Raw genomic sequence first — 10,479 nt, 5'->3', positions numbered from 1 at the left:
TTTTAAAATGTTTATTTTCATACACTCTCTGGGTACTGGAGCTTATGTGCTCTAGTCTACATCTCTGGATGGAATGCCCACTTCTGTGGCTCTATCTGAACTATAACCTGTTCCTTAGCCTCTTCAAGCAGAACAGATAGATGTGATTTTCTGATAAAGACTTCTAGGATATTTCCCACATAATTTGTGCCAAACTACTCAGGAACTCAGAATCACACAGCAAGTACATGTCTGACAAAACTTTGGTCTCTTAGAATATCCATTTATTCCTTGAAACTAACATAGTAGGCTAAAACACTCTACAAAAATTCCATATATTTTTTGGTCTGAGTGACCATCTATTTCATCACTCTAAATTTTTTGAATCATCAAAACTTGCTAAGAGTTTCTTAGTTGTCTATTCTTTGTTTGCTGGTTAATGTCAAATGAATCTTTTATTTCTTCTCTACAGGTACTTACTCTCTAAGCTGAGTCGTGCAGAATGATGAGAAGTGTACCACTGCTCCAGATACCGAGTTCCTGTATCTTATTAGATAGGACTCTTCTGACTCATACCTCTTTGGGACTGAGCTTTTTTCACTTTTCCTATCTGAAAGCAAATATTGTCAGCATTACATAGTGACCCAGGCTGGAGCTGTTAATAATATACCAAAATGTCTGCTGTTTGAATTAGAAGCAGCTCCATATCTTTTAAAGAAATTGCTGATTTGTATTGTAAGCATGGATCTTTAGTGTTAATATTCCTGTAGATGCTTGCAGAGCAGTGATAATTGTCCATTGCTCATTTATTACAAACCCCACACCTCTTTTGAGGAAAAAGGCTAGACAACTAGCGGAACTGTTGTCTTTTCTTGTTATTTGAAATGGCAGAAGAAATAAAAGATAATTTTTTTTGGTGGTGATTTTTTGGGGAGGAGGGAGTTTAGTGTTTTTTAATAGATTTGACATCTTACAGGATCAATTACATTTTTTACAATTTTCTCAGTATTTCTAGACCAGAAAAATGTGGATCAATTGTTCAAAGAAAATTCTTAAGCTTTTAAGTTTTGGTTTTTTTTTTTACTTAAGTCTTAAGTTAAAATATTTTTGCATATCCATAGCACAGACCACAGAGCATCTTTTTTCTGTGGCTTTGGAAATCTCTTCTTTGTTACTCTTAAAAAGATTATACAGAATGTTAGTTTTGCTTTAGTTAAGACTGCTCTGGAAGTATGTTGTATGCATGTTTCAAGGGAAACAAGTATGTTTCCCTTGAACCAGTAGCTAAAAGCTGAAGAAAGATCTATCTGGTAGAAGTATTTACAGGAAATTTTTCTTCTCACAGCAATCTTTCCACAACTTGCCTGGACTAGAAGGGTTTGCCAAGGAAAGGTGTTCTGATGAGCGCGTTGAAAATACATAGATAAAAATTGGGTATATTGTGAGTACTTGCAAATCAAATAGCCTCCCTGCATTTTTCACTTAATATCTTCTGTCAGCAACACATCACTACTTCTCTTGCTCACCTGGATTTTTTGGCATATGTCAGACCAGCAGACGACTGCTCTATCTTTCTGGATGGCCAATACATGTGGGAGTAGCTGATGAGACTGAGCTTTGATACACACAGTATATAAAAATTTTCATAGTGGGAGCATTCAATAAATTAGATGTAGAAATGGAGAAGGAACAGCAAAAAAAATCCAAGCGCACAGATCAGATTGTCACATTCACATAAATTATTTTACTACATGCCTTAAAAAAAAAAAAAAAAAAAAAAAAAAAACAACCAAAACCTATAATACTATAATGCAATTTTCTTGAGTTGTTTCTGTGTCCCAGGAGATAAAACTAATTAAATCATGGCTTTCTGATCCTCATAACCCTTTTTTACATGACAGATATATCAAAACCCTTGAAAAATTATTGTTTCCATTTCGAGTTCCATTGATATTCTTTGTATTCTATCTAATACTGTTAAGGTTTTAGATTATCTGCACCATATGGATTTGACAAACTGCTGAACTTTAGATTAAATAAAAACAGAATGCTACAGCTTCTCTGGACTGCATAAATATCTTGTTGGAGGGAAAGAAAAAAACTTTCTAAACAAGCAATAGGAAGGTTTTGTGCAACTGAAATCAATAACACATTCAGAATTGAGCTCAGATGGAACAGAAAGTTCTCTACACAGCATGTGAAAAATATTTGAATATAAAAGATGTAAAATTTCCAGATATAAATAAATAGATGTGGCAAACAAAATATAGTGCAAGTACTAAATGAAGCCTGATTTTGTATTTCATTGGAGAGTATGTTGAAACTCTTCATACTGAGAGAACTATTAGTGGCATTGTATCAATGTACATTAATTGATGGATAAACAGATCTAACAATTTGTGCTCTTTGAATAGGCGACAAAGCAGTAATTTTGGTTTCTTGATCAAGATGCAGTAAAATGTCATTTGCTGTGGAAAAATGTAATTTTAATTAAATATTTATCTAGTAATTTTTATGGTGCAGATTCTGGCCCAAAACACAGACTCTTCAATTATCAGAATAGTGTAATGAATATGTAGCATCAGCTCAAAACATCTTTCTACTGTCTCTAAAGGGTATTTCCATCTATATCATACATGTGGGAAGTTAGATGAGAAAAATTTCACTTTTTGCATCTCACTTCTTACAATTATAACCAAAACTTTCCTGAACTGTTCTTGCCCAGTGTCTGCAGCTCCCCCACTCTGGCTGTGGCCCAGGACCCCAAGTCAGTAGTCCCTGCCTCAATGATACCACAGTGAGGCTCCTCTCCAAGTCCCCACATCCCTGTCTGGCCCGACCATGAGGTCCCCAAACTAGTCTGTCCTGCAAGACCCTGTTCTGGCCTTGGTCCATCCCTGTCCCCAGGGAGGGGCTTGATAACCAGGGCTGAGGCTCCTGCAGATCCCCCTGACTGCCCTGGCCCTGACAGTCAGGCCCTGGCATCACCCAGCTGGGAGCCCCCGATCCTCAGGGAGCTGCTGGAATCCACATTGCCCTGCCAGGATCCCAGGGTCTAACCACATACAGGTCAACTTACCATAATGTTTGCCAGCCTCAGCATTCCATCCTCTCATTTCAGTAATTCCTCACATCAGATACACAATTGTGTTTCACCCCTGAGCCCACCTAAATCTCACTCAAACCAACTGTACTGTACACCTGAAGCTTTTACAAGAAAATGACAAAGGAATGAGAATAAATGTCTTCTTGTCAAATGAGATCCACCATGCCACATGTTAACTCTATATTTCTTAAGGCAATGCATCTAATTGCTGAGCAGTCAGTAAAGCATTATTTAAGAATTGTCCTAAGTTATTAAATTAGGCTATTCTGGTTTGCTTAAACACACATTAATCTTTCAGAGTGACATCGAATTTGCAAACACCTTAGGGAAAAATTCTGCAGTAAATCATTTGTAAATGTAACAAACATTTCACCTGTAAAATAATAGATGAGGAAGAACACTTCACAGCAGTTCTAGTTTACTTTTCTTCCTTGATTAAAGAAAGTGAATCAGAGCTTCTTAGTAATTTCACTGTATCATTCATGCACATAGTATACAGTCTTATATTTATTTGATTGTTTGCAAAAGTGGCAATTTATATATGCTTTAAACTTAAAAAGTTTTTTAAAATTTCACATTTTAGAAGTTAAAATTTTCCTTGTGTTGTATCCAGTAAAATATATAGAAGCTGCTTTGTTTTCACACTCCAATTTAAAACTGGAATTGTAAGAAACTTAATTATGATTAGAATAATTATAATAGAGATAGTATCTTGATTCTAAGCTATAATGCAAGAAATAATACTTTTTAGTGCCATGGCCTAAGACTAAACTTAGAGATATGATCAGAACTGGAAGGTAATTTGGCAATATTGCTTCTAATGCTTGTGTTCAGGCCAAGTTAATTTCTGTATGCAGTTTCCTCAATGCAAGGCAGGTGGTGGCATTACAAAGTTGCCCAGCAAGTCTCTGCCATGCCTGTTGAAACTTGGCACAGTGGCTGTACAGTGTGTGAGTATTTTCCTGCAAGCAGCTGAACCATAGCCCTTTGTAGAGGAATCAGTATTAGCTCTGACTGCTCCCTCAGCTGGTATTCATCATCTCACTGAATTAGACACCCTGAGAGCAAGAGCATTGAAGTGTACCAGAAACTGCAGATTATAGGATGAGACAAGTGGGAAATATATGACATAGAATGGTTTGGGTTGCAAGGAATCTTAAAAAATTATCTGGTTCCAACTCCCTCTGCCATGGGTAGGGACACTGTGGGTGTGACCATATATTGAAACCATGTTCACAGTTTTCATGCACTTGGTTTTCTGCAAGCACCCCTATGGAAATCCCTTTTTATATGCAAGTGAGTACTTCATATGAATTCATCTAGTTTTAGTTCTATAACTCAAACACATTGTTTGTAATGCCTGTTTTGTATCATTCATTTGTGTAAGTGATTCTGTCTAAAAGTGACCCTGGAAATCACTGTGTCCACATCCTAACTGAAGAGCAGATGTGTGGTAATCACATATCCTCTGAAGTGAAAGAGAGAGATAGCTCTCCCAGGATTTTCCTGGGAAGCTGTGAGAAGCTGTGAGAAAGCTCAGAGAAAAGAATGATAAACAATTCTTATGTTCACTTGCTGCACCTGTTCTTGTACACATGTAGAATGTGTTATAGAGATTTGTTTACCAAAGGGTGATTTCTTAATTGACCAATGGTGATGGTGTTTAGATTTCAATTAACCAATCTAGTCTGTCTGTATGGGACTGTCTACAAGAGCGATGAGTGTTTCTTAATAATATAGTATAGTATAACATAATAAAGCGATTAATCAACCTTCTAGAATCTTGGAGTCAATGCTAATTATTACCTGGCGGGGAATGCTGCTACAATACAGATGTGTGCTACAACTTCACGTTTTTGTTTTTGCTTCTCTGGGGATACTCCCTATACTATGTGACCAGTCCACACTTCATTACATGATCTTTATTTTTTTTTTTTTCTTTTTCATTAAATAACAGGCTGCTAGCAGCACACAAACATGATCTGGAAATGAGAAGAGCTTCTGTCTCTGACTATGACTACAGAATTAGTAGTAGTGTGGGCAAGCAGAAGTAGATTTGCAGGACAAATGCTGGTGATGAGAAACTGATGTCCAGATTGTAGCTGTCTACAACAGAGTGCAAAATCTGACATGCTTGCTATACACTTTTCAAACATTTAGTTTGATTTTATTATTTCAGCTTCAAACTAGTTCTAGATGGGTGCCATTAAACTGCAACAAATGCTTTCCTCAAATCCTTTCTGGCTTACCCTAAAGTGAACCACAGCCAAGCAAATTGTTTTAGAATGGGTAAATTTGTCTATTGGAAGTAACAAATTTCTTTATAGACAATAGAGAAATTTAAAAGATACCTCATATTTAGGCAGCTCAAAGAAGATAGTGTGAACTCAAATTCTAGTAATAACTTGCAAGAAATAGCCTGATGAGCTTTAAGTTCTCACTGCTTTTTACTTATTTTATTCTCAGGACTAAATGTATTTAAAAAAATACCAAGCGAATAACCAGTCTTTGGTTTGTAAACATTGTTTACAATTTCTCATTTTGGGAAGAAATCATACCCTTCTGAACTTTGAGGAGAATGGTTGAAGACAGTCATAATGGCAATAGTAATCATCTGGTGTGCTAGAAATGTTTGAATATCTTACATTTAGTAAGTAATTTCACAAGTAACAGAAGTAAACTGATCTTATGAGTGAAGGGCTATTATTAAACATTCACACAATTAAGTGTTTTGGGGCATCAGATGAGATGGAAGTTGTGTCAGGTTATATTCAAAGCCAATAAAAACCAATAACTCTTAAGAAAATGGTAAGAAGTAAGCCTTTGTTAAAGGAGACTTCCTGGTGCTTAATTTTGCATTTATAGTATAGAAGATTCTGATGCAGTAGTTCATTTCCTACTGAACCAAGTTTCTCATTTCAGATGCCTGTTAACGTCATAGAGGGATCACAGTTCTAGATTTCTGTAGGATTCCCAAAACAGATTATTGCACCTATGCTTAAGAATTTAATGATTAATCTTTTTCTGCCCCTTTGACAAAAACTTTATCAAAAGTGATGTGTCAGAATGTTTCAGCTTCAGTGAAACAGCATTTTTTCCTGTCTGATCAGCTCTATTTATCATGTTCACGTCAATGTTAAATTTGCTGTTGAAAAATCCAATTTGAAGTAGCTTGATGTTCTCTGAAAAGGCCTGTCCTGAATATGTAATATAAGAAAAGCTTTGCTATCTCTAATCCTTCCCACTAGAAAACAAAATCTTTTTCAGGGAATGGAGGACTCCAACACTTCTTATGGGAATATCTACTCATGTCCAGTGGGAAGCTACAGTGAGATATTCTCCAAAGTTCTGTGTGATCTACAGCATGCAAATAACTTGCAAGAAACAGAAGTCATTTCAAGGGAGCCAGACTGCACCACAAGTGAAGACTAAGAAATATCCTGTATTGGGAAATATCTTTTGGATGCATACAGAATTTTCAGGAGGATGCTCATGAGGTTCTTATTTGTGGTAATTGTACATGACTGTATTTTAGGTGCTTTTCTAAGCATTGGCCCTTTCACCTGGCATAAAGAATTCAAAGCAAGCACAAGAATCCCACATGTCCTTTTTTATACTAATTTCCAGATTCTGATTATTGTATTAAAGTCAACAATATAACTCCTAGTGTTTTAGCATGACCAAGCTCTGAGTATTTTACTTTCCTATTAATTTTGCTTTACTATAGAAGCCAGTAAAGGATTCTGCATTTTTTTCTGTTAGAAGCCATAAGAAAACTTGTTTGTCCAATTAGAAAGGACAGAGAGAAAATGTTCACTTTCATAAACATAACAAGATGTTCATCACTTGATGAAACAATATTTTCACTACCATAATAATGGATTTTATACAATTTTATTGTCATAAGCTTAATAAAATAAAGGAGAGGAGAGCTATTTTCTTCCACATGGGTCCCACATGGTCTTGCACTAACACACAATACAGTTATATGTCTCAGATGAGGATTTGATAATATTTGTGACAGACGGACAATGGCCTGGTAATAAATGACTATTTCATACCCAAAGTACATAAGGGAAATTTCTTTCAAATTTAGGAAAAAATATCATCCTAGCCAGATGGTTTAACTTCAAGACAAATGAGTGGACAGGGTCATAATACATGAATGTTTTCTAAGTCACTTTCTCTGAGAACTCAGCTGTTCAACAATCATTTCTAATGCTGAGATGTAATAATCAGGCTGACTTGCTGTGGAACAAGTTTGTCTGTTCTTTTGCCTTTGTCTATTTTCCACTTGCTCCAAAATTGTAGTAAAATGAGGTATGTCTACATCTTGGTTACAATGTCAATAAAACTCTCTAGCTGATCTAGAAGCATTGGTTTATGGGCAATGTAGATCTAGTAGTTACTTTTAGCAAATTTTGTGTGATGCATCAATTTTTTCCCCTCCCTAATCTTACAGAATATATTTTTGGATTGCTGTATTAAACCGTTCATCCCTAAGGGAAAAGTTTGACAGTGGAAAAGGCCAGAAGTTTTAACTGTGCATTAATCTGTTAGCTTTGGGATATGGTTACTTTGTGTGAGAGTTCAGATCCTCAGAGCCTTTTGAGTTACTGCTAACAAAAAAGTAAATTATTACTGTATCACCTGTACTGTAATGCTATTAAACCTTTTTGACAAGGCATCTGAGGGATATCATAGTACTGCTGTGGAGGTCAAGACTCTCTCTCCTTATGAATAACCATCCTGTAATGGTTAAAGGGACAGAGCTTCTACTTCTCTGGAAGAGGCTATAGCAAAACTAACACTGAACATGCACAGACCTCATTGTGATTTCAAGTGCATCTACCTTCAGACAACCTTCTCTTTGTTACTCTTCTGAGATCTACATGATCTGTATTCTGACATTGTCCTGCAAGTTAAAAGTACCACAGGTTGTGTGGGGTTAAAGCACAGTTTTCTTGCAAATTTTCCCCCTCCCCATAAGAGAGGCAAAAAAGTATCAATATTATTGCTGCCATTTTGGACACAGGTTATGAATACTGGAGCCTGATAAGGTAAAAGTGAGGTGAGAAGACTAAGCTGAAATGCACTGAACCATGCAGAGTGAGTCACAGTACTGTTATTGCTATAGAGGATGCAGTAATGCAGTAATATCACCATGTAATTATTGGTGTCACAGGCATCTAAATTTACAGTGTTATAATGACACAGATATATCAGCTATTACCAGTGCCATGATGAGACATACATATATGAAACTGTTAATTTAATCTCTTGGGATCCTGTTTTTCTTGTTCTAGTTCAATTTTTGCCCTTTAAATAGTTGAATCTCCAGCCACATTATTTGTAATTAGCTTGCAAAATCCTGTCTTTCTGACAATTAGATTGTATAATTTTGGTTGCTTACAATAGGGGACAAGGGATTTATTTACAAGAATCACAGGCAGCTTCATGAGCATATCACTGCTATATTTTTTTTGTTGGAGATACATTTCACTTCTCACCCTTGTATTCAGCAAGATATTTGCACTAACAACTAGATAACCTTTTTGGAGCACTGTGCATCCTTTCAATCTTGAAATTGCCCCTTGTTTTCTCTGACATCCCATATAGTCTATGCATGAGCTCTGCAAGAAACTTCATCACAAGCTCCCCAAAAAAAGCTCTGCAAAATTACCCTCATTATCATATATAATCAGACATTTCAGGGCTGATCCTAGTATTGTTCCTGGGGAACTGTAGCTTAACTTCAGAGAATCTTTTGTTGTATAGCTGGTAGATCAACAGGCTCAAAACAGCAAAACAATCTTTCTACTGCAAAACACCACCCAACAAATGCTGAACAAATACCAATATTTTGACATTTAAAGCTTTTGTGTAGTTTGTGTGGGCTTTTTTTCTTTCTAATCTATTGTAGGATTTTCCTTTTGTTGCTGAAATTGGACACACAGATAATTATAGGTCTTGGTAGCTCATTAACAGCTCTGTCTTTAAATCAAAACATTTAAATAATGAGTTGGTCAATTTGATTTCCCTGTTGACTGTCAATAATTGCTTTTCTTCCCTCTCTTAATGAATGAGTCTGTTCTTTTTTTTTGGGGAAACTAGTTCCTGGGCTAGTCCAAGAGGTAGATCTTTCATGATTGTCATTTTTAGATTTGTCATAAATTGTTATTTTATCATGTCTTAATTCCAAAGTAAAGTTTAGGGAACAGAAATTTTTATCTGTACTTAACATATTTCCATGGATGGGTGTTCCATATTACTACTGTGAAATTTCATTCAAAATGAGTAGGGAGGTCTATAAAAACCTTTTAGAATGGTATCTGAGATGAAACATAATGTTTGGGTTGCAATATATAAGAGGTCAGTACAGAAATTAACAATATTTATTTAAACTAATACTTAAAATGTATTTTTGCAAACACTGTATACTTAAGCTCATTTCTAAATTCTCTCAAGACCTCTTTTTGAAATATGAGGTCATCCTTTCATACTTTTTACTGAGGTGAGCAAAAGATGGAGTGACAGCTCATCAGCTCTGCATGTTCAGGTGTTTCAGAATGTCATGGTACAAGTACATTGAGTTTACCTGGTCTGACTGAGGCTGCCAGAAATACAAACCATGCTCCAGTAAATCTTGATGCCAGAGTTAGAGATGTCATAGTTCCCCATTGTCTGGCCTGCCTCACTTCTGAAAATTATTACCTTCATCACAGAAGGAGCAAAAGATTGTGCCTGAGCCATTTCAAATGGTATTTTCAGTGTCTAAACTTAAGCCACAGGTTTTTGTGAGTTTGAACTGGAAGAGAAGGCTTAGCAGCAGATAAGGTACAATTACACTTCTGCTGCCTTTGCTATAAGAGCTGCTATCAGTGATGTGGTCAAGCTATAGCTATAGCAAGGTGTGTTGGTACTCAGCTATCACCACCAGTAGAACTCAGTTGTTCTTCCAAGATGTCAAAGCTGTGGGTAAAGAAAGCATAAGCTCCATGTAATGAAACTATGCATTCAAAACTCATGATGTCAGGTGCAGTTTCACTGAACACAGAATGCTTCTGTTGGCTTAACTGTTTGTACATTTTCAGGAAGATGATTTAGCTGAGCTGGCAGGACAACTGGGAGCACATATTTCCTCTCCACTAGAAGAAACTCTGTTGAGAGGCTTATCTTATTGTCTCCAGTGCAGTTATGTATACTTTCAAGAGGCTGTGGTATATTCTTCTGGTTTTAGGTATCAAAAAAAAAAAAAAAATAGAAACTAATAATAGAAATGGGGTTAATATGAAAGTAAAAATAAAGTGTAAAAGTCCCTTTTAAAAGTCTCTCATCTGTTTAGCAGAACCATAGTTTTGAGAATTCTTTTCCTGTAGGTGAAATTATTCATT

The 10,479-nt window shown here is 36.0% G+C and overlaps 1 long non-coding RNA gene across 1 annotated transcript; it reads right to left on the bottom strand.

The window, feature by feature from the left end:
- Positions 1-1,501: 1,501 nt before the first annotated feature.
- Positions 1,502-10,115, bottom strand: LOC137480506 (uncharacterized). The gene is made up of 3 exons (XR_011002945.1): positions 9,800-10,115; positions 3,059-3,186; positions 1,502-1,594 (listed from the first exon to the last, which is right to left on the bottom strand). It is a non-coding gene; the product is annotated as an uncharacterized lncRNA (long non-coding RNA).
- Between the last annotated feature and the right edge of the window lie 364 nt (positions 10,116-10,479).

Source organism: Anomalospiza imberbis, chromosome 1 (assembly GCF_031753505.1).
Source record: "Anomalospiza imberbis isolate Cuckoo-Finch-1a 21T00152 chromosome 1, ASM3175350v1, whole genome shotgun sequence".
NCBI lineage: Eukaryota > Metazoa > Chordata > Aves > Passeriformes > Viduidae > Anomalospiza > Anomalospiza imberbis.
Note: the sequence above shows the minus strand (reverse complement) of the source record. Positions and strands in the feature narration are given on the sequence as shown.